The 25,136-nt window shown below is 45.1% G+C and overlaps 1 protein-coding gene across 2 annotated transcripts in view; it reads left to right on the top strand.

Moving 5' to 3' along the window:
- Positions 1-11,304: 11,304 nt before the first annotated feature.
- Positions 11,305-25,136, top strand: part of znf536 (zinc finger protein 536) — a 138,984-nt gene continuing 125,152 nt past the window's right edge. The window contains exon 1 of one of the 2 annotated variants that reach the window (XM_062470733.1): positions 11,305-11,432. The gene's annotated coding sequence lies outside the window, so the exon portion shown is untranslated. Of the gene's footprint in view, positions 11,433-24,230; positions 24,486-25,136 lie in introns of those variants that run through there. The other variant, XM_062470734.1, reaches the window with a different exon arrangement.

Below are 25,136 nucleotides of genomic sequence, written 5' to 3'. Positions count from 1 at the left end.
TGACACACAATGATGGGGCCAGAGGAGAGAAGGATTGTGTGTCACATGATCTGGTTGCAGTGTGGCTCCCCAACAAGTGGTCGAGGTTTAAGACTGAAACGCTCCGGTTAAGTTGAACACATCTCAAGCCCGGGCGCGATCCCCATCTGTGACACAGGCAGTAGCAGGCCCCCTGTCCTCTCAACCGTTTTCATTCTCTGCTCCTCGATTTGGGGATCCGTCTGAAGTCTTTCCTTTTTTCCTCGCTGCCGTTCGCGTGGCTGTGATCTCATGAGTTCCGCAGTTGTTCAGAGCTGAACTCATGCTTGTTAGAGCGCAGGGGTGGATGGGTGTTGATTGTGAAGACCCTCTGTGTGGGGGGCCTGTATTAGCGCTGTGAAATATCATCTCTGTTTAAATTTGCATGATGATGGTTCTGTGACCAGTCACAGCTAGATCAACCAGCCAGAGGCTTAGGTTGTAGAGACAAGATTCATATGTTACCCCCCCCCCCCAGCCCACACTTTCTACCTACCCACTCCACTCCCCCCATCTCTGTTCCATCTTGGGAGGTCTCAGTGTGAACGCTCACTTCCCCCACCCCTCCACCCCCACCGATAAGCGGCGATCATGAGTGACGTTCGGTGGGCGATCCAGTTTCAGCCGACGGGATTGGGAGCGTTTCCCCTCGATTTGGCCGCCGTTTATTTCTCTCTCCATCTCTGGTCTCTCCTGCTCTCCCGCGTGTGTGGAGCGCTCGTCTGATTGCTCTAGCCTCAGGGCTCTCCAGTGTTCACTAGATCCCTGTGATTATATTAATGGCCTCCCTCCTTTCCTCTACCTCTCTCTCTACTTCCCACCATCCCTCCATCTCTCCGCTCAGTGCAGGGCATCCCGAGGAGAGTCTTGGGTATGGAGGGAGTGTGTATGTAGAGTGTGTTTATATTGAGTGTCTGTGTGTGTGTGTGTGTGCGTGCGTGCGGAGCGTAGAGGGAAATGGATCTCTGACCATTCAGGTCGCAGGTTTACAGGCTCAGGTGCCCCCAGTCCTCCCCCGGGCGCGGTACTTAGCTGGCTGCGCCGTGTCGGAGAACGACCTGGTGATGTTGTAGTAGGAGCCGTGGGACACGCCTGCTTGAAGGGAGGAATGATAAGTAGGAACACTCCTCAGTGATGGTACATCACACTCTGGCTCAAACTTCCTGGCTGACTGTAGTTTATGTCGGTCATGTAGTTCTGCGGTGGTTGTCATGCTTTCATCCCAAGAACACAGCGTGATAACGTTTTCTGTGTGGTTTCTAATTTCATTTATCTTAAGTGGACTGGTGTGTGTGTGTGCGTGTGTATACTCGTGTGCGCGTGTTTTCCAAATTGTAGCGTGCCCGATTTTCTTCTGTGCGAGTCCTGTTGCTTAATGGCTGTGCTGTAGTGCGTAAGCCCCGCAGCGCTCCCTCTCTTTCTGTGTGTCTGTGTGTGTGTGTTTTGAGGATGGGAGGGGGGTGAGCCCCTGCTGGGGGGGGGCATGTGATCCAGCCATGGAGGGTGTCGGTGTGCGGCCGAGTGGAGGTCAGGCCCGTCCTCGGCTTTCTTTTTCATCCATTTCCCCTGGCTGCAGGCGGCCGTGGTCCCCACTTTTGTTGTCGGAGGTAATCTGTGAAGTGATCTTAATTATGGAGCTTCGCCCTGTTTTTTCTCCCTCTTACACGCTTTTAATCAAACAGCGTAGTTAGTTAGTAATGAGAAGGAGGGAGGGACGGAGGGAGGAAGGAACGGAAAGAGTGTCTGCTCGTCGTCGAGTAAAGAGATGGATGGAAGGACTGGGGTTCTGAAATAAATGTAGACTAGCTGAATAACTAAAAATTATAAGAGGATAATAGGCAGTTTTCCTGTTCATTGTATGAGGTAAGAAATTGCCTGTTTTAATTAAACCCTTTCAGCTATGGTTGGTCATTTATATTCTAAATGTGACATCCTCTTAAAAGTTCAGTGCATACTTCCGGGTGTTGGCATAGACATGGCGTGAGTGGAAGCTGTCATAGCAACACTGACATGTTCTCCACGCAGACATCAGGACTTCAGACCATACAGCACTGCCATTCACATCATCCGGCAAGGCGGCACATAAGGGATGATTTTATGAACGCAGGGATAAGTTGGAGAGACAGGAGGGAGGGAGGGAGGGCGGGCGGGGGAGGGGGTGTGGGCCAGGGTGATGTGGAGGGGTGGATTGAGAGAGGGAGGGATAGAGGAAAGGTTTAGAAGAAGGGAAAGGAGGGGGGGGGGGGCGTGTAGATGGAATCCATTACACGTAAACACCCTTAGCACTGATAGGATGATCCAGGGGGATTAAAGAGCTGGAGTGATGGACAGAGAAAAGGTGACCACATGGAGCGCTGCATGCATAAAGAGCCCCGCTGCCCACGCCTCACACACACACACACACACACACACACACGCCACACACACACACATACACCACACAACAGACAACACACACAACCTCCAAGGTCACTCAGCTCGACACGTCCAGGTCATCAGAGTTCGGAGGTCACCGTGCTGAAGTGCACATGCACGGCATGTTCAAGGTTCAGTGTTGCCTGCTCAACAATAACAACACCTCAGTTTGTCTTTTGTCCTATATTTGGGAATTTCCTCTGAGCCTGCAGCTGTGTGGGACGCCCTACTCCTTCCGTGGCTTCTGTACCTTTCAACCCTCTTCTCCTAATTATGCAGTGATCTCATTAGGAGTCCTGGTTGATGGAAGTCCTGCTACCATGTTCCTGAGTTGAGGTGTGTCAAACGAAGCGGTGTTGTGCCTCTGACCCATGGCTTGGATGCTCTGCAGTGTGACCAGGTCCTTATAAGATCCAGACCAGGTCCAGGCCAGGTGGAGAGAAGGGCTAAACCAGGCTCACAGGCTCACAGAACTGCTGGGCTGGTTCCAGACCAGGTCCAGACTAATGCTGAGGGAGGGATTCTGGTGTCGGCTGCAGCTCAGACCAGGTCACAGGGAGGGGCCAGGGTTAAACGGTGGGACTGGAGAGGTCAAGAGTGATTAGCTAGCATCTGACCCACTCTGGGGGTATTGGTGGGAGGCTGGGCGCTGTGTGTGTGTGTGTGTGTGTGTATGTGTGTGTGTGTCTTTGAGAAAGAAAGAGAGCTTGTCTTTGTGCCTGTGTGAGGGCTGCTTGTCTCTCTGAGTGTGTGTGTGTGTACGTGTCCGAAAAGGACAATAGCTGATAACATCAGTAGCTGTGTGTATCTGTCTCTGTGGCTCTGATTGTGTTCCTGGTTCCCATCCTCCTCCATAGCCACACACCCAACACTCTCCGTGTCTGTATATTATTAAAGGTTGCCTCAGCGCTTCAGGAGCAACAACAGATGGCCATTTTTCATAAATCATGGGTATAAGATGATTACAGGAATCCCCCCCCCCTCCACGCAGCTCAGCTACAGTATCTTACTGCATGCTATAGGCCTCGTGTGTCTGTGTGGACAGGGGTTAAAACCATTAGTAGATGTTAATTATTATTTCAAACTCTGGGTGCCCGGATCTCAACCAGGGGGGTTTGCTAACGCTAATTTAAAAGCTAGGTATGGAAGACCATGCGCTAAAAAGATGGCAAAAATCCTTTCTTTTTTTTCTTCTTCTTCGTCCTCCACATGTCTCCTTCTTTCTCTTACTCACACTTGTTTTATTTTTTTGTGCACTTGGCTGAGAGTTGCTCATAACAGGAAGTTAAATATATAGCACGGAGAGGTGGGGGGGGGGGGGTTTGCGGATGGGGGGTGGGATTATGTCTGTGTGGTTGCACTATTCCTTGATGTATGCACCATGTCAGGCAGTCATTGTCTCCTGGGTAAAGAATGATAGTTCAAATACCTACCATCCCTCCCCTGGTGCTCCAAATGCTCGCCTTTGAAGTTTTTATAATCCATCTGTCATCTTCGAGCAGGGAGGGCACATGTTCTGTACTGCTCAATTACAGAATTCTCTTTTGCCTGCTACAATGAGACAGGAAGCAAATAATATGGGCGACCCAAAAGAGAGGGGGAAGGAGAGAGAGAAAGATAGCTGGTGAGAGGTAACGGGAAAGGGAGAGAGAAAGAGAGAGAAAGAAAAAGAGGGAGGATCGCTCTGAATTCCGCATTCCCAATGTTCTCACGCACTTGATTGTGCGCCCCTTCTCTCTCATAGCTGGAGAACAAAGCATGTTTGTTGTGGGTGGAATGCCGAAAACACTTCCTACTGTTACAATTATAAGGAATTTGATTGAATGCTTATTGTTTGAAGAGTGGCGATTTCTATCAAATTTTAATGGCGGCTAAGTTTTCTCTCTGCCTCTTTAAGAGCACTAGCTGTTTGCTAATCAAATTTCATTTGATATGAACATTCATTTGTGTAAAGAAAGGATTGAGGGTAATAGATGTCGACAGCAAGGAGAGTGAGGAAATATGCGTTGTGAAGATGTATAATTCATTTCCTTTTCATCATAGATTCTAGTTTTATAGACTAGTTTCCGATCACCCACTTTTATGTAGTTTCTAATGAAGTTGGTTGCAGTTCTTGGTGGTAAAATCATCTTTAATTGGAAGACCCTTTGTTGTGTTGCTTTAAACCTCCAGAAAGAAAACATAACTTCAGAGTCTTTCCACTGTAGACAAACAACAGCAGCAGCTGCAAATGACACCACAGAAACATATTTCATTAGCATCAATGGAAGATGCTTTTAATTCTTCTACCTTTAATTATTTTATTTTATTTATGTATTTATTACCAACTGTTCACTCTCCATGTCTGTGTGATTTAGGTGGAGAAAGATCTGGAAAAAAGCCCCCCCCCCCAAAGAATTTTGTTCAGAAGATGAATAGATTGTTTTGAGAAACTAGAAAGGAAACTTGACATTCTTTTGTTGCCTTTGAAACTTCCAATATTTTGCCATAATTGTTTCATACACGTTGTATATCTTCATTTGCTGGGGAATAACACATCGGGCCTTTCTTCCTAAATAAAAGGCAGCACCCATCTGCCAGTGAATCCACTGCAGGCCGCCTGCTCATCGTAGAAATAATACAGATCCTAATGACTCCCACATATTCTGAAATCTCCCTTTTGAAATTGGTCTTGGCAGATTATTTGCAGGTACTTGAGTTGCATCTGTTTGCAATTTTGCAAATGTGGAAGACTTTAATGTGCTGCTCGGAGGGAGCGGAGAGAGAGGGGCTATTTTAACCCTGGGACAACACCCACTGTCATCTCACACCCTGGACGCTCACCCAGACCTAGCTCTGGCATGCCTGCTTGCCTGCCTGCCTGTCTGCCTGTCTGTCTGTCTGTCTGTCTGTCTGTCTGTCTGTCTGTCTGCCTGTCTGCCTGTCTGCCTGTCTGTCTGCCTGTCTGCCTGTCTGCCTGTCTGTTTGTCTTTTAGTGTCTGTGTATGTGTGTGTATGTATGTATGTGTGTGTGTGTGTGTGTGTGTGTGTTGGCTCAAGATGGGTGTTTGACCTTCTTATTAGTCCTGAATGACTCAGTTGATTGAAGTAGGATGGCAATTTGAAGAACAGTGCTTTTACCATGACATTACTAGTTTTACTATGCATGACATGTATCCTGACCACACTACAGAAGGACATTACTTGTTTGACTCTCCATGAAGTTTAAATAGGACCACACCTGGGTGCCACTATACCTAGTCAGTCCTTACTTGTCTCTGCTTCTGTCTGTATCAGATGGATAGTTAATCAAATTAGTTTCATGAAACTGTAACCTAAGCTGAAATCATGGTGGCTTTGGTCCCTATTATTTTCTACCATGTGGCAAGCAGCTGACCAACTTAAGCCGTTTTTTTCTCCCTCCCTCTCTCTCTCACTCTCCCTTCTTTCTCCCTCCCTCTTTCACTCCATTATCTCTTTCTGTTTCCCCCCACTTTGTCTGCCTCTCTCTCTTTTCTCTCTCTTTTCTCTCTCTTTTCTCTCTTTTCTCTCTTTTCTCTCTTTCTCTCTTTCTCTTCTCTCTCTCTCTCTCTCTCTCTCTCTCTCTCTCTCTCTCTCTCTCTCTCTCTCTCTCTCTCTCTCTCTCTCTCTCTCTCTCTCTCTCTCTCTCACACACACACACACACTTTCTCTCCCCCTTCTCTTCCTCCTACCATGTAAACTGTAATACCATGGTCCATTGTCAGGCCAGGCGAGGGCTGAGCTGGGCCTAACTGGGATATTTGGACATAACCAGGCGTGTAGTAACTGGTCGGACTGTAGGTGGTTACAATTATATTGATTGGAGAATTCATTAACAGTGTTTATTCAGCAGAACATGAATGAAAACTCTGAACTCTTGACTCCATTCTTTGTTTTGTATTTTTCCTTTTTTTCTTCTTTTTTTGGGGTAGAGGGTGGGGGTTTGGTCTTTTTTGTTTTATTAGGAGAGAGGGAAGGGTGGTGCCAGGGTTGGAATTATGTTGAAAGTGTATGCCTTGCAACTTTCTCCCTGTTTGAAATGTTTATTTGAACAGTAAGCTCATGATTTGAATATTTGTAATCCATGCTTAAATTTACAGGCCAGATGAACTTTTTGGCACGCAATGGCAACCATAAGTAGGATTTTCACAAAAGCTTTACAAAATGTTAAGCCATTTGCATGGCTTATATAATTTAGAGGGGAGGGAAATGTTCCCTATCTTATTACTTTGTACCTTTAAAAATATCAATATTTGTCACTCAAAGTGTTCAATCTATACACAGACATGCTACTTTGGTAATATGCATTCAGAGAACATGGTGTGGACGAAAGACCGGATGTATTACTGGAGAATCCATGAAGATCGGAAAAACATGTCTAATAGTCTTCCATGTTCAATTCAAATGAGTTTACTCCATGCTAACAGGCCACCCATCTTGTGGACTGTGCTAAGCTGGGCCAGGCTAGGTAAGACTGGCCATGAAAGTCTGAACTGTACTAAGCTGGGCCAAGCTAGGTAAGCCAGTACTAGACTGTCTGGTCTGGCCTGTGCTTTGTGTTCTGCTGTGTTCTGTTACAGCTTTGGTATAGGCTGTGCTAAACTGGTCTGGTCTTGGCTGTGCTGGACTGTGCTGGACTCATCTTGATTGATCTGGACTGATCTGGTCTAGGCTGTGCTGGACTGGTCAAGTCTAGGCTGTGCTGGACTGTGCTGGACTCATCTTGATTGATCTGGACTGATCTGGTCTCGGCTGTGCTGGACTGGTCTGGTCTCGGCTGTGCTGGACTGGTCTGGTCTAGCCTGTGCTAAGCGGCTGGAAAGCCGAACAGAAAGGACCGCTTTCTTAAATGATGCTAATCAGTCCGGAGGGGCCTGGCCTCCATCCCTCATCAGTTCTCTGTAATTCAGATGTGCTGAGAACCTGAAATTAAACGTGTCACTGTGTGTGTATGAGAGAAAAGAGAGAGAGAGAGAGAGTGAAACAGAGCGACAGAGAGAGAGAGAGAGAGAAAAATAAAGAGAGAACACTGAGAGAAAAAGAAAATGTGTTTGTGTGCGTGTGTGTGTGTGTATGAGTGTGTGTGAGTGTGTGTAGTAAGCAGGGCTGTGGATGGGGTTAAGGAGAACCAAATTAGCGGACGGGGGTAATAACACAAGCCATGGCTTTCTCTTTCTCCTTGGAGAATGTCAAGATGATTTAGCTTCTCCCTGTTGTCTGCTTGAGCTTCTTCAGCCCTCCACTGCACACCCGGCTGTGTTCCTACCAGCTGTACACCATTTGAGCAGTGTGCTAGCTGTAGTATGTAGAACACAGTAAACTGTGTTTGTGTGTATTCAAACTGTGTGTGGGTGTCTGTGTGTGTGTGTGTGTGTGGTTGCTTGCGTACTTCCTTGCCAGTGCATGTGCCTGTGTGTTCTCCTCGTTTTGTGTACGCGTGTGTGTGTGTGTGTGTAGACGCCAGTTGGGTGACCAGCTGAATCGTAGCGCTGCTCCTGCCCCTCGTGGTCCTTGGCAGTTAGCGGTGTGAAAAAGCCCGCTCTTTGAGGGCATTATATAGATTAATGTGCTGTGCCTGGGGCTTCCAGCGACACCCCACCAGGGAGCCCGTACGGCATATTTGGGCCTGACGGTGTTGAGGGGGGTTGCCTGGGAGTGGGTTTGGGATGGGGGGGTCTGGCGGAGGGACCGGGACTGGCTGAGCCCCCTCCTGGGGAAGACAAACAGAGGCTTCTGGCCTGGATCTGGGGGGTATATAGGGGGTATCTGGGGGGGATCTGGGGGACCAGTGTGACCTGATCCAGGCCTCATCTGGTCCATGTGTCTCATTAGAAGACCCTCCTCCCTGTCTCCTCCTCGTCAGTTAGCCAGCAAGGAGCTGCTGCTCCCAGTCTCCTAGAGCCAAGCACACTTCCACACACACACACACACACACACACACACACACACACATATTGGTCTATAAACCCTCTTACGTAGGATCTCTGAGAACAAAAAGAGTACATATAGTAAAGAATAACAATAGAGGGCTAATCTTGGAGGTTGTGAAATCATGCCTCCGTAAACAGCACGTTCAAACTAACAAAGGCACCATTGTCATCTCTCTGGTGATTGTTGTGTTTAAATCGCTGATTTCATGACTTTACCTTTTACTTAGTGAAACTGTGGAGGTGTTCTTATCATGATTTTAGTACATCTTATCAGCATTCCATTCATGATTAGACACATCTGTTTGTGTGTGTGCATGCGTGTGTATGTGTGTGATTCGCTTTGTCTCAAATCATGTGCTTGGGATACATGAGTACTATGTCTATCTGTGCACCCTTGTGTGTCGGTGTGTGTCTTTGTGTGATTGCATTCGTCTGTGTGTGTCTATGCATCCGTTTGTCAACGTGTAGGCCTGACTGTGTGTATCTCTGAATGTGTGTTTTTTTTACTGTGTGTGTGTGTGTGTATCTGGGTGTGTTTTTGTGTAAGTGTGTCTGTGTGTAGCTGTTGTGTATTTGTGGACCATTCTAGCAGCAGCACTGCTTAAATAACCTACTTTTGTCTGACACCAGCATCAGTTGTAGAGGTGCACATATGCAGAAAGCTATTTGGAAAGGCATCCTCGTGCCTGTCAGCTTTTATTATGCTGGAAGGTGTCATGTTTGTAACGAAGCTGAGTGCAGATGGCAGAGTGGAAGAAATGGATCACTAATTTTAACAATGATTAATGAACAGAGATGGAAAATGAATTACATCGGACTATTGGAGGCAGGGAATATTTTCTCTGAAAATGTTAACTTCGGCTGCCAGGCTGTTGTAATGTAGAGCACCAGAAAGCAGTGTGTGTGTGTTTGTGTGTGTGTGTGTGTGTGTACGTGTGTGTGCGTACCTGTGTTGTATGTGTGATTATTTTCCCCACATCCTTTGTAAAATCAACACTTCACTGCTTTCGTCTATTACTTCGGCGTTTGCCAGCTTAAACAGTGCATGTGCTCTCCATATTTTACCCCCCTGTGTATCACTACTCCCGTAAAGGAACACACTATTAATAAGGTAAACAATGCAAAGGTTACCTTGTCAAAAAATAGTACCTATTTTCATTTAACTTGTGTGCTTTGGAATCGTATGCCCATATGCTATAGTGAATTAAAACACTAGTCATGTCCACAGTGTATTGGTTTCCTGGTCCTTTAGTAATGCCTGGGTTTCCCACACCTTTGTGAAACAGGAACTTTCATGGAGTTTCATTGGTCATACAAGTTCATACCAAGACACACTTTTCTTATCGGTCTGACCTGATCCAAACTTACAGTTACCTTTTCTCTCTTTGCAAGCGTTTCTCTCTCTTTATCTGTCCTAGAGAACTCTTCCCTTACATTCCCAAAGTTCCACCTTTGCTTGTCTGTCAAGGTTTTGCCAGGTGTGCAGCCTCTGAGAGTTGTTCTAATAGATGTATGTGAACTATTTTGAATTTAATTAAGCTCCTGATGGGAAATACTTTCAGGAAGAAAACACAGCAACTTCTGAAAACAATACACCCCCCTCTCTCTATCTCTTTCCATTTATATCTCTCTTTCTGCTCTATCCACTGTTTCTCTATCTATATTTCTCTCTCTCTCTTTTTTTCTCTCTGTCTCTCTCTTTCTCTCTCTCTTTCTCTGTGAGCGATCTCGTGTTACCTCAGCATATGCTAAACACTCTGAAAACATACACAATGCCTTTGGTGAACAAGGTAGACGGAATGCTCCTGGGAGCCAATTTAGAATGTGACTTAAGGCAAGCGTGGCTTTTGTGTTAGCATGTGTTTGTGTGTGTGTGTATGTGTGTCTTCCTCTTGGCGCTCCATTGAAATAGTAGTTCTGATTAGAATTCCCCTTGCTGGCTCCTCGGGTGGCCTTCTTTGAGATCTCTTGGCCCCTCTTCAGCTCTGTGAGCCTCAGCCCCAGCCCCAGCCTGAACCCCAGTCCCAGGCTCAACCCCAACTCTGGCCCCAGCCTCACCCCAAGCCTCACTTCTACTGACCCACTCTTAGCTCTCTGTTTCCACTTATGACCCAGTCTCACCCATCTAACTCTAGCCTGCATTTAACTTTTCTGCTCCAGTCTCACCTACTAACTCCAGCCACAGTATCACACTAAACCTCTTGTGACTGAAGCCAAAGCTTCTGTTCTACTCTCACCTTCGTCTCCAAACATTCCTGCCTATCTCTCTCTCTCTCTCTCTCTCTCTCTCTCTCTCTCTCTCTCTCTCTCTCTCTCTCTCTCTCTCTCTCTCTCTCTCTCTCTCTCTCTCTCTCTCTCTCTCTCTCTCTCTCGCTCGCTCTCTCTCTCTCTCTCTCGCTCTGTCTCTGTCTCTCTCGCTCTCTCTCTGTGAGGTCTCAGTGTCAACTCCCTTAAGTTATGTGCTACTTTAAAAGGGAGGAGACGTGTTGTAGTTTGCACATCTTACGAGAGCTTGTTTATTTGTCTAATATTAAGCAGCAGCCCTTTAAAGAAAGATCTGGTTCCAGTGAAATAGTTTGTTTGAGTTTCTCACACTCGGCTCTGAACCAATCAACTCTGGTCTTCCTTTAAAAGGGTGTTTAAGCTCACTAAGAACTGCAGAATCTCACTAACCTTCGATGTCTGTAAAAAAAAAGAAAAACACTTTTGTTAAAGTTGTTTGTTCCAAACCATGATGTTCAAAACCACAGTGTTGTTGATCTTGACCTTGAATTTCCATTGAGTTTAACAATAAAACTGATTCATTCTTTGTAACTGAGTAAACTAAGTTACAACTGAGTAAACTCAGTTACAAACCATGAATTAGCACGGCCGTAGAAAGCATTGTTGATTTATTGGATGCTTTTTTATTTTTCTTTGTTACAAATTGTTACAAACGTGTCAAACTTTAATAACGCTGCCTCTTTATTACCTGGTTTGGTTGTGTTTACAGGTTCCTGTCACCCCTGTGCTAAGCTGTCTACGTTGTTCCTGAAGCCGGTGGTGTGTGTCAGAAGAACAGAACTGCAGGTATGGATCTTTGCCACCTCGGTTGATCACGTAAAGAGGAGGATATTAAACATGTCTGTCATATCTCCCCCTCCTCTGGCATGGTGGGCGGTGGAGGAGAGGGGTGGGTGAAAGTCTACGTGTGTCTCTGTGTGTTTGTGTGTGTGTGTGTGTGTGTGAACTTTATAGTTCCATGATGGTACCGTCTCCAGCCTAATCAGGAAGCACAATTTGTATAAAAAACAAAACAAAAAAAACAATCATTAAAACATTCTTGGAGACTCCATCCACACATACATACACAGACACATTCATAGACACACACACACACACACACACACACACACACACACACACACACACACACACACACACACACACACACACACACACTCATAGACAAGCACACACATGCAAACACTCCAAGAAAAGACGAGCAATCTTTAGCTGGAAGTAATGTGATTTCTAAATAAACGCCCGCCTGTCAAAAGCAGGGACGTGTTCCCTTCCCCAATGTAGCTCAAGGAGACAATTAGCAAACAGAGGTGACACGGTAAACAGGTGCAGCCATTATTCTGGGAGCTGGAAGAGATGCAGCCCAATCTCTCACCATGATGGAATCGTATGACAGGCTGGGTGAAGGATCTATCTGCATCAGGGCTCCGCTGATAGGGTCTGGAATATCAGTTTAGAACACTGCATGCAATGTCCTCCAAGAATCTTCATCATCATCCTTGTCATCATCCTAACCCTTGCGATAGGTAGTCGGCTCACTAGACTGTCTGTCTAGATAAGACCCAAGGGTTGGATAGTTTCTGCTCTGTTTGAAATGTTTTCACGGTACCATACGTCCCTGGTTCCATTCCTTTGTCTATCGATTCACCTCCCTCCGTCTGTCAATCTATACATTTCTTTCTCTCTCTTTAATTCACCCTTCATCCCTCCCTCATTTATCTCTCTCGAATATCCTACCTCCAATTCCTCTCCAATAATTATTTACACATTTTCTATCACACTGCAGCTGCCTTTTAATTCATGTCAGGCCACCATCCTGTGTGAGAGAGAGAGGTCAAGCCGGTTTGTAAAAATGGATTGTTCGTAAAGTGCTAATCAATGGAAACCTTTTCTCTTGAAGCTTGGAAATGGAAGCTAAAACATTTATAGAAGAAAAAAATGAAAAAAAGATATAGATTTAGGTGTCGGAGTGTAAATTTTAGGACAGCTGTCTTATGCACCCTCAAATAATTCCCACGTCAAATCACTTTTTATCACACTGTATATATAGCAGTCATATAGGCTTTGAAGTTCTACAGATACACATTGGTCAGCCGTGTCCTCACTACTTTCATGATTGAACCATCTCTGGATATTTGATCCTGAGATTTCATTACTCACAATGCCATTTTTCAGATCAGTTAGGTTACATTCCCTGTAGTAAATCAGTCTTGGTAATTGTCCGTTGTTTTGGACCCTGTCTGTTTGCTGTATACATATTAATCAGATAAAGGAGGGTGAGTCAGTCCGCTTGGCTGGTGTCACGTCGGAGGTATGTGCGACAGATTTCAGTCATATTGGATCCGTGGCAAACACATGCTCCCTTTGACGCATTCTCTCACTGGTTCTCACAAGATGAACACACACACACACACAAACATATACACACACACAAATATACTCACTCATGCATACACTCACATGCTTGCACACACACACAAACACACTGTAGATTATATGTTGGATATTCGACAAACAGGAACAAATGATGAAAGAATTCTTTAAATACTATAATTCTCTTCAACTCACCATATATTGAGAATCCTTTGCATGTTAAGTTGAATATCTACGGTAAACAGATAAAAAGATTTGTTTTGGATATCTCCAGGTCTAGTTCCAATGCTCTCAGATGGTTTACATCACAGTAATGTAATGGATGTTCAACTCTGATAGAGGTAGGATTTTAGTCCAAACCTTCCTTTACAGTAATCAATTCCTTATAAGGAACCAAACGACCTTTAGCAATTGTATTCCAGGCTTTACACAAGCTAGGGTACAGACTGTCATGATTATCTTAAATAAAGGTCCTGTTCCTCACAGTGGTCTCTGGTTAGGTTTGATCAGAGTTCATCCTGTCTCTGTTGCGCGTTAGCCTGTCCTGCTGTCAGGAATAAAAGATGATTGGCGTCCTAGCGACGCGTCCTGTTCCCCTCAGCTCCAACCTCACCAGCCAGACGAATAAACACAGGACTTGGTGGGAGTTAATGATAATAATTATTTAGCTTCTTTTTTTGTTATTGCAGGATAATTATTTAAGAGGTTCCTCGTCATCAATGTAATCAGTAAAGAGAGATTACAGAAAATCCACAGGCAAACAGATGGTACTTAGTAGTTGTTGTTGTTTAATATCAAACTCGCTACTGTAGTACAGTACACTTAGAGCTGGCACACAGAAAGGACAATCAAAAGGGCAAACCATGGAAAAATGTAATCTCTTCATCCTTGACAAGAGAAATAAGAGAATCAGAACTGTAATTAAGACTTGTTGGGTGTCCTCGGTCAAAGCCACCCAATTAACCAACGTCTCCACACTCACATACAAACAGCTATGTGAAAAAAGGAGCACAAAAAAGCTGTTCAACTCGACGAGCAGTATTTAAACAGAAAACACTGACCCTGTGACTTTCTCTATTAGCACAGAGCGTGTTGCTTTGGTCGTTCGCACGCAATAGTCACGAATAAGGTCAGCGTTTGTTAGCTTCCCTCTGCTGGGATGAGCCTACGCGCCGACATCCTCCCGGACTGGCGCTTGTGCCGGGAACCTCGGATCCGCATGTGTGTGTGTGTGTGTGTATGTGTGTGTTTTCATTATTTCTTTTTATTGTACACGACCAGCGAGGAAGAAAAAGGCTCTTGCTTTCCAGGGTCGGTGCGATCGGAACACCAAGGCTGCTGGCCTACATTCCTGACTAATTGTATAATTGGAAAAGCTCTCCAAATGAGCAACTCCCTATCCCCCCCCCAACTCAGCACCCCCCACCCCTTCCTTAAGCATTGCTCTTCTTCCCAGCGCTTCCCCCCTTCAAAGCAAATCACAAAAGAGCATTTTGGGAATAATAATAATTTCAAAAAGAAAGCGTCCATTATTAATCGGGAGTACCACCAGCAATGTCTCTGTGACACAACCTTCCTACCCAGGCCCATCCACATCCGCTCTGCTGTTAGCCAGAAAATGATCCAGGGTCTGTCCAAAACAGAATTCTTGGAATTCTAGTAATAAAAAACCACATTATCTTGAGAATAGCTTAATAAACACAGTAGTGTGTAACCTAAGGATGACCCTGTGGTGTTGTCATGGTCTGCCAATCCAAATGGAAAAGTACTCCGAGCTTCCTAGTTACTGAGGAGAAGTGGAGCCTCCCTGCTTGTAACGGATGGCCTACCTGTGAGCTGTCTGGACAAGCCTTCATATTTTACTGACGTGAACCAACTCTCATGGTCAAATTGGATTTCCAGATTTATGTCCTCTTGTCGCCTGTCGCTTATTCCCATGGATACAGAGGGATGGTGGGATGGTTTCTGAGGTCCACGGACGGCCCTAACAAGATTTACAAAGTGCAGTTAAGAAGAATCCGTTAATTAATACTATTGATCAGTAAAAAATAGAGGCAAATGTGATTTGCATACACCGAGAGTGATCAATGCATTAACCGATTTTCTCTTTTTTTTTCTCTCTTCAAAATCTGATTTCCTTTGTTTTCAAAGTGAAAGAGGGAGAGTTCAGACTAATGCTGATCGATCCTGCCTCTCCTAGACAAGAATACAAAGTATTTTATTAGTCACTGAAATATACGAAGCTATTGGTCAAAGTTGTTTGAAATGCTAGATAGTTTGGCTTTTTCATCCGGTTTCTCACTTTATCGTTAGTCTTCACTGTAGTTAGAGGTTCACAAACACAAACATTTGGATTTTGAGTAATCCTCTAATCGTTAGCAGAATAGCATGTTATTAAAGTAATATACTGCCTCTCCCAGGCAAACAAAATCTGTTCTCCTGTTCTAAAAGTGTCAACAAAATTAACAGCATCAACAACAAACACAACACCAACAAGAGGAGAAAAAAAAACAAAAAAACAATAGGTGTTAAAAAAGCAATATGCTGTCCCCCACCCCCTTCTCAAGAGCAGCTTATTATAGCGTATTGATTTATAAGGCTTTAAATGAGATCCTCCATGCCAGAGTCAAGGGCAGAGACAGAAAGAGAGAGGGAAAGAAAGAGACAGAAATAAAGAGAGAGAAACAGAGGGAAAGCGAGAGAGATGGCTGGAGAGAGACATGGATTCATGGCAGTAGACAGGGATGCAGCAGAAAGCCTTTTTCTGAATAGTTTCTGGAACACAAAAGGGTAATTGTTTTAGCCCAGATGTTGCTCTAGCACAACAAGCAGGATACAATGTTCCTACTGAGCTGATGAGCCCAATCAGTGAAATGATTAAAAATTGATTTTGTCCCTGTAATTACAGTATGTAAACTACTTAGCCAGGATTGCAAAGGAAGTGATTTTCTAATTACGTATATACTCTGGTGTCTAATGATTGGTTTTTTGAAGTAATGAAGAGAGGGCCCTAACGACTCCACTGTGTTCTGTTGTTCAAGAAAAAACAGAAGAGAGAGTCCATCGTTAGGGCAAGGCACAAGACAGACAAAGAGATCAAATTGAATTTTCGCCAGTGCTAGCGTGCTAACGCTGGGTTCTGTTTGTTAACACGCAATCTGGATGCTAATGGTGACCGTGACTTGTGCAGGGGCAGGGTGGGGGTGAGGGGGGGTCACCTACCCCACAACCTGGACCCTGCAATTAAAACCTCCAGGGGTTATGACTTTATTGTTACCCCTCCTCTTCCCAACCCTCCCCAACCCACACCGTCAACCCCCACCTCACCTCTCCACTCGTACACAAACATTTAAGAGATGATTCTGTCTCTAAACATCATTAGCAGCAGTGTCTTCCTTGACTGAATCTGAAAGGCTGGAGCAATGGCCTTCTGGTTTTATAACATTTGAGGTGATTACTGGACGGGACATTCCCTGTCAGCTGAATAGGTATGGTCTTACCTCCACTTTTTAGGGTTTCCACAGGGATCTCTCTCTCTAAACCTAATATATTTCACAGCACAGTCACTTTCTCCCGGTAACCCTTTTCTGCACGTTCTCCCTGTATTCTGATGAAAACATTACGAAATGTGTGAATCCTGCAAATTGTTTTCATGTTTCGGAACATATTTAGGTGACAGAAATCATTTCGGCCTCCCAAGTCCTAAAAAGTAAAAAAAAGAGGGAAATAAAGCCCCACCAAAAAAATCTGAACAAAGAGAAACAAAGACAGAGCGTTGCCATTGTGCCAGTATCACCAACTGCATCGCTCAGTCACACTTGATTGTAAGAAAAAGAGAAACGGATAACTCAGGCTGCATAACCCTTTAATAATTCATTTACTTAGGCAATGATCTATCATTTTGTACCTTTTGACATGCAATATTGAAATTTAATATTGCATCAATACACGTGATGTATTGCCAGTCATCACAGCAAGGATGTCAATGGCAAAGAGATCTCTTCGCCCTGTTTTTCAAAGCCTACATTGTAGTGGGGAAGGAAAGGCATCAGAGACACATCCCTCTCTCTCCAGCTTTGATATGTATGTTTAAAAAATGACAAGTTAAAACGCTCAGGGAACTGGTTCTCCCGCTACCCAAAGTGGTGTCTGGGAGTGGAAGAAAGACAAGTGAAAAGAACATGACAGCAGAGGCAGAGGGAGACATCTTGTGTTTTAGGGATCTTTGACACTAGCATGAATCCCCCCCTCTGGTAAAACTCTGGAGATCACTACCTGCAGAGGGAACAGTTGACGTTCTGGGTTTCCTATCTGCCTGGGTGCCTCACTCAAGAGCATCCTCGTGGATTGGATTCACTAACGTAATTGTGTGCCAATGTACAGTATGTAGCAGCGAGTAGTGGTGTTGGTGTGTTTATCGGCGGTGCTAATGACTTCCTGTTTGAGTGTCGTACCCGTGATGCTTGTGCTGATGAGATGAGGAGTACGTTGGTGTGTCATTAGCACAGTGTTTTTCTCTCCGCTCTCATTTGCATCCTACGAATATCCACAGGATGGATGTCAATGAAATATGACCGGGGAGAAAAACATCTCACAAACACTCGTGTATTTGCAGCGTCTGGGTGAGTGTATAGTGTTGGCTGGGCAGCAGGTTAGGTATTCAGCGGTCCAGGCCAGTCTTGGTCTGCCAGGTCAGCACACAGAGGGGTGTGTGAGGCTAGCTTGTCCTGGTGTCTGGGAGTGGGGCTGTGGGTGAAAGGTGTCCTATGTAGAGCTTCTCAGATCCCTGGCATGTCTCCTTACCCCCCTCTTACCACCCCCCCTCCAGCCGTATGGCCTTCTGGCCTTGAGTCTGAGGTGATTACTGGACCTGACATTCTCAGGGCTCACCTCAACTCTTTATTCTTTCTTTTTTTCTTTCTTTCTCCCTCTCTCTGTCTATGTCTCTGTCCCTCTCTCTCTCTATCTCTCTTCCTCTCCCCCTACCTCTCAGGAGGGGTGTCTGAGGTGTTGCCCCACCTCTGCAGGGGGGGGTGTCTGGGTGGATGACCTCTGTCTGTCATTCACTCACACCTCACCTGGAGGGCCACAAAGACTGTCCACCTGCTATGTGTCACAGACTTGAGGTGCGCGTAGTTCAGAGATATGCTAACAGCAAACCTCAGCCGTCCAGGGATACGAGGACATGAAGGAAAACCAAGCTAGGCTATGAAAACAGTCAAATCTCTTCCCAGGTGTGGTAGTGTCCAGGTGTAGTTGATTGGTCTCACCAAGTGCTAGCTGTCAGAGAGCGATCTCCCATCTATCTCTTCATCTGCCTTCTGTCACTGAAGCAGCCCTGCTGGTTGCTGGGTAGTGTTTGTTTGACTGATGTGTGTGTGCTGGCGGTGTGATGGGGGATGGACTGTTGACACACTTCATATTTCAAAAGGCAAGGTCTGAGGAAACAAATGAAGATTGATGTGGAAAAATAGGCACAACGCATCCACACTTCCATACATATATTATCATTTACACATGCATGACACATCCAACACGTGCATATATGCATATAGACACGATCCCTAGCCCACACATACCCACTGGGGGGGCTGCCTGTTATTAAAGCTATGGGATATAATTGCATTTGATCTCCAAATAAACAGAGAATCAGTCCAACTCCTTCATAAGGCTGGCAGATATGATGGACGAGTGCATTAGCGACGGGGACAACATTAGATTTGCTCAAAATTATTGATCTTTTGTTTGCGAGCCAAGTTGGCGATAAATAACCCCATAAGAGAGATGTGAGTCATTATCGCCGCGCCAACTGACGGACCTCTGTCAGAACCGAATCTCCGTCCTTTTCCTGTGCCTGTCCCCTTGACGACAGACGGATCATTTTAATCTGCTTTTAATCCCTCTTCTTTTATAGACGTGCTCTAACTTCAGGACGTCCCCCATGTCAATATCAGATTCTCTTAAAATGTTAATGCCGCTCTGATAACCCTGCGTGATTTTGTGTTTTAGTCACCCACACATACACGCACACACAGACATACACACACACACAGACATACACGCACACACAGACATACACGCACACACAGACATACACGCACACACACACACACATTCACTGGCTTCTCTGTTTTATTCCTTTACCTTCTTAGTAAAAAAAAATCCTTTTATCACACAATGGGTAATTTATATCCATTACCAGCGTTTTCAATCCTTTTCAGCGTGGCTGTCAGTGCCTTTGGCACAGTCATGATTAATGTGATCTAATAATAGTGTGCCATTATATTTCCTTTAGTAAAACATGTACCAACATCCTATTCACATACACCAAATTCATAGCCCCTTAAAAATATTTTTACCTTTTATCAGTTGAAAGACAGAATTGCTATTTTCTCTCCTAGCAGACGATTATTGAGGGTTTTACTGGTGATATTTCCCCTATTTTCAGTCATCTGTTGTGAGAATAATGAAAGGTGGCGGGATGGTGGTGTGTGACACTTGTGTGTGTGTGTGGCTGGTAATTTGGGTGTGTTGGAGTCTCCTCACACTGCAGGTAACACAACACTGAGCCTTGGTCTCCATTGTTCCCTAGCTGTTTGTCTTCGATCTGAGGGCTGAGTGAGGCTGATATATGAGCTTCAAATGCCAAGCAGCAATTTAACAGCATTTATGCCAGTTCTAAGGATGTGCCTTTTTATGAGCACTAACATATCATATCTATTTTCAACTTGTAAATCAAATACACCATGATAACGTCATTATTTGGGAGGGAGGGAGCAGAAATTAATTTGTGCTGGTGTCTGGAACGATACAATATTTTCACTATGATCTGCATCTGGGATTGATTCACTGTTAGCACAGCGTTGTGCTCTAATATGCTGTGAAGGAGCATCTGCATGATCACTCAGTTCTTAGGTGGGTTGGGATGAGTTTGATGGAGAGGGAAGATGCAGACTGTGTATGGAGTTGGTAGTGTGTGTGTGTGTGTGTGTGTGTGTGTGTGTGTGTGTGTGTGTGTGTGTGTGTGTGTGTGTGTGTGTGTGTGTGTGTGTGTGTGTGTGTGTGTAAAGACCCAGGAGTGGGCTCCCGTCCCACCCAGACGGTCGACTGCAGCCAGGCTGCTACTCGCAGGGGCACGTTTCTGACTGGGGTGCCAACTGCACCCCCGCCCCCCCCCCCCCCCCACACACACAAACACACATGCACACTCCCCACTCTGCTGCCTGCCCCTAGCCCCCAAGCACTCCCACCCCTTCAGACAAAGAGGGTTAGCCCTTAACGTGATCTTAGACTGTCCAAAATGAACAGGTGGTCCCACGAAAAATGGCAGGGCGTCACTTTCCTCATGGCTTATCTCTCATATTGCCTCTCTCATACTGTCTGTCTCTCATTCTGTCTGGCTGTCTCTCTGTCATACTACCTGTCACTCATACTGCTTGTCTGTGTGTGTGTCTTTCTGGGGAAGGCTCGGACAAAGGAGATGACCAGTTATAGAAGAAGAGAGCAACAGAGATGGAGAGAAAGATAGAATATTAACTTATACATTTTAATCTGAGTATGTGTGTGAGTATGAGGTATGGTATATTTCTGCCGTGTGTATGCGTTTGTGTAATCGTTGCCGCACATGTATGATTGTGTGTGTATTTGTTTATGCTTGTGTTTGTGCGTGTGTGTTTGCTTTCCTGCATGTGTGTTTGTGTGTGTGTATGTATGTGTGTGTTTGTGTGTGTGTGTTTGCATACTTGTGTGTGTGTGTCTTGGTTTTGTTTATTACCAGTGTGGTGAGTGGTATAGGCCAGCTTGTGGAGGGGTCCCACCACTGTGTGAAATTGACATCAGATGGACGCCATGACTACAACAATATCACATCCAGTTTCCATTTAGCAAGGGGCAGCTGAGACGTGTGTGTGTGCGATAGTGCATGTGTGTGTGTGCAATAGTGCATGTGTGAGGTCATGCATGTGTGTGTGCTACTGCGCATGTGTGTGTGTGTGTGTGTGTGTGTGTGTGTGCGGTCGTGCATGTGTGTGTGTGTGTGGGGCACCTGACCCTGGAGTCAAACCACACTTAGACCTCACAACCCAAGCACCCAGCACAGCTGTCAGCACTTTACATCAAAACCCCCTTATTTTTCCCCTCCACTGCCAGGTCAGGATCTATCCAGCCCCATTAAGGATAACTTGTATTGAGCTGCAGTTTATATCTTTCTTCTTCTTCTATTTTTTTTGTTGTTACATCCGCCTCATGGCTGACGTATTTAGTTCCAGGCAGAGAAAATCGAACCAAACCATTTCACAACCAAACAGTCTGGTCCAGAGATGGGGTATTTGAGCCCACATGTGACTTTGACCACAATAGCAGTCAGCCCTGCATGTGCTTTGATAGCTGTGGTCATTTACACATGTCAAGATCAAACACTCCACATTCAGCACAGGATTTTATTTATTGGGTGTGCTTTGCCTTCGGCAAGGGAACAACCTTTGTTCTCTCACATATATATTATTATTTTTATTATTCTTTTTGCCCCCCTAAAACTCAGTCAATATTTGGCCTACATAGACAACCTAGGTGTCAAAAGTTTCGTCTTGGTAGCGATTGAGTTGCTTCTATTGGGATTTACGTTCCGTTGCATGGTTTAAGTGGAAATTAAGTTTTTGTGGCGAAAAGTGAAGCAAACGGTGGCTAACTTGCTAGCCACAGTCAATGAAGCTACTTACGTCACTAACGTCACGAAAACTCACGTGACTACCTCTAGCAGAACATTAGTTTAGCAGCTCGTTAACTTGAGGGATAGCTAAGCTAACTGCTTTACTGCAAGGCAGCTTCAGAAACGCCACAAGCAAAGAGGCCAGGGTGATAACTATTTACTAATTTTACTTTCTGATATGACACACAATTGTGACGTGTAATGTACAATATAAGCTGATTTTATTAAGGAAGTACATCTACTTTCGGAAACAGTAGTCTACTATGTCACTGAAGTATTAGCATCATGACATTAGCCTCTGTTGCCCGGGCAACACATACTACAGTGGTCTATGATGCATCTGTTTTCAATCGTTAAAATAAACATTCCTCACAAATACATTTTCGTTGTAGGATTTATTATGACATTACATTACAAGTAAACGATTTGTGGGTGAAATTATCATTACCTCTGGTTTCAAACCAGTGTTGCTCACTGAAACGCTGTAGCCACTACAAAAACATCTACGCTACAGCTGTAGGAAGTCAAACGGCGACAGAACATGTTCGGCACTCCCCTTACTTAAATCAAAAATCTATCTAACTACTAACCTTAACTTCATTGCCACAGCCTAAACTTTGTCAATCTGTTCATGAAAATAATTAATTTCAGCCTAAACCGTACGACGGAACGTTAAATCCAATTCAACCAACGCAATCGCTACCAAGACGAACACAGCAGTAGTCTAGTACTGTACCGTAGTACAATTTACCGGGGCAGCTTCTCCACACAGGGCTATATCACACTTGGCGTTGTTACTGACAATGATCGCTACCAGCGAGCTTTTTATGAAAGCGATTTTCCACTAAATAAATGTCAAGCTTATTTACGTTTTTGGGGGCATATTTTCAGTTAGCAGATGGTACTGTTTGAATCGCGATTCCATCTTCTACTGCCGGTAACGTCGTAGAATAATCTTCAAAGGGGGTTCTTTATTCATGAATGAATGCAATATGAGTAGGCTAAATTCCTTAAAATATCACGAGAAGTGAAAAACTTAAAAGGACGTTTAAGTCATAGAGATTAGGTCAATTTTTACACCGGTCTGCCAAATTTATTCGTTTTGATTCAACGATGAGGCTGCCTCTTGCAGGTGAAATAAGACATCTATTTCATTCTACACTTCACTCGTATTTTCCGTTGTAAATGAGCAGCAAAAAAAAATGCTTTTAAATATATGTAATCTTTATAAATAATAAGTATGCATTTTTATATAAAGTATACAGAAATATCAGTTGTAAAAATGTCATTCAAAAACGGACCCCTGTGCAACCGACGCAAGCAAGCACACCCTACAATTTCCCCAGAAATTGTACCCTCTCTAGTTTTTTCTGGTTTACTATTTAGTTTAATACTTTACTGTGGCAATACGTTGTTGTTTAGAGAAATAAAACCAAAGTTAGTTTATTAGTCACCAGTAGATGGATTGTCAAAGTATCCAAGGTAGTGCATACCGAATGTGGTTAAAACCTTGTTGAGTTGTGACCAAGGATACTTTAAGATATTTCTCAAAAGGTGTCCCGTTCCCCATACTAGCCCCAGTTTGAGACAGAGAAACAAAGACCCAAGAGAGGAGGAGGGAGGGTCCTTAGAGGTGAAGAGAGAGGGCAGTTTGCAACTGCCTAGTAGACTCACCTTCTCCTCCAGCTCCTCCTCCTCCTCTCTCTCTCTCTCTCTCTCTCTCTCTCTCTCTCTCTCTCTCTCTCTCTCTCTCTTTAACTGGGGAAAACCCTCTGGGGGGGGAGGAGATGGAGGGGAGGGGAGGGAAGGAGGCTGTGAGCTCAGCGATTTCCTCCCGAGACCCTGAGTAGAGCAGAGCAGAGCAGAGCTAAGCACAACGTCACACTATGCCTCAGACACTGGAGGTGAGTCAGGCGTTTGGATTGGGTGGGGTGGGGCGTACGAGAGATGGGTGGGTGAAAAGAGAGAGAGGGCGAAAGAGAGAGTCACAGAGAGAACGACATAAAGAAAGACTAAAAGAGTGTCAAGACAAGAGACAAGTGGTGCGATAAGAGGATGAGAAAAGTAAGACAGAGTGTGAGGGCACGTGGAAGTGTGTGTGTGTGTGGTTTGGGGGGGAGTTAGAGTGAGAGGAAGGCGAGAGGGAAAAGACGACAGTAATGAAATAAGCCTCGCATGTCGGGTGGCACCACTCTCTTATTCCCATGATGCATCTGTGTTGAGTGATCATCATGATGATGATGATGATGATCGTGACGATGACGAGGGTGATTAAAATACTGATGAGCACACACACACACATTACACACTACACACACACACACACACACAGACAGCAGTTGCTGGTTGGCTGTCTCTCTGTTTCCATCATCTGTTCCTATGTAAATATGCAGACGGTCTACATGGGCACATCACAGATAATACCCTTTTAATCCAATAAGAGCTCCGCTATGGCAGAGGTGGGTCAGTGTCTTAAAGCCCCAAGCTGGCTTTACCTCCTTCCCTCCCTTTGTCCCTTCCTCCATCGCTCCGTCCATACCTCCTCCCAGCCTAGCTAATTAAGAACCCGGCAATCAGAGGCGAGAGGCCGTGGAGTGTCCGAGTCGACCTGTGAGTGTGGCCCAAGACTGGGCGTCTGGAGGATCCAGGCGTGGGAGCCCAGGGAAGTGTCAGGTCACTGGGGGAGAAGAGCAGGGGGCAGCCCCGGGTACTCTGGAGGTGTGGTCCAGCAGGGCTCTGCCATGCAGCGGAGGACAGAGGTTAGTTCAACGAGCTGCTATTTCTAACCCAGCCGCAGGAATGCTGTGTGCTTCATACTGGGAATATGTAGGGGAGGTGTGGGGCAACATGTAGCGCTGCTCTACTGATAGACTTCACTAGCATGAGCCAGCACGCTGATTTATTCCGATTTTTATTAAAGTAGGGATGAACTGTGAGGCCGCTTGACACCAAAATGTAGTGGTGTGATGGAGTCACCCGAACCCTCTCTCTATCCCTCCCTTCATCCCTCCATCCATCCCTCCATACATCCCTCCCCCTAGCCCTTCATACCTTCCCTTCTCTCATCTTTTCCTTTTCTAAATTTGGATGCTGACGTTAAATGGATGTGCAATAATTCAGATAAGAGTGGGAGGATGTGTGTGTGTGTGTGTGATGTCTGTGTGTATATCTACTGTATGCCTTTATGTGTGTGAGGGAGGGTGAGGTTGTGTGTGGTTATGAAGTGAAGCATTGTGGCCCAAAAAAAATGCCTGAATAATTTAGCACTCACATTATTTTGTAATGCCATTCTTTAGAACCGACTCAGTCACTCTAATAAATGCCTTTGCCGGAAAGTTCTCTGGGTTTTGTGGGCCGCTGGTGAGCGATGGCAACCGCCCGCCCCTGTCCCACCCCCGTCCCACCCCCCA

The sequence above is a fragment of the Osmerus eperlanus genome, chromosome 10 (assembly GCF_963692335.1).
Source record: "Osmerus eperlanus chromosome 10, fOsmEpe2.1, whole genome shotgun sequence".
Taxonomy (NCBI): domain Eukaryota; kingdom Metazoa; phylum Chordata; class Actinopteri; order Osmeriformes; family Osmeridae; genus Osmerus; species Osmerus eperlanus.
The sequence above is the reverse complement of the archived record's forward strand: the minus strand, read 5'-3'. Positions and strand labels throughout refer to the sequence as shown.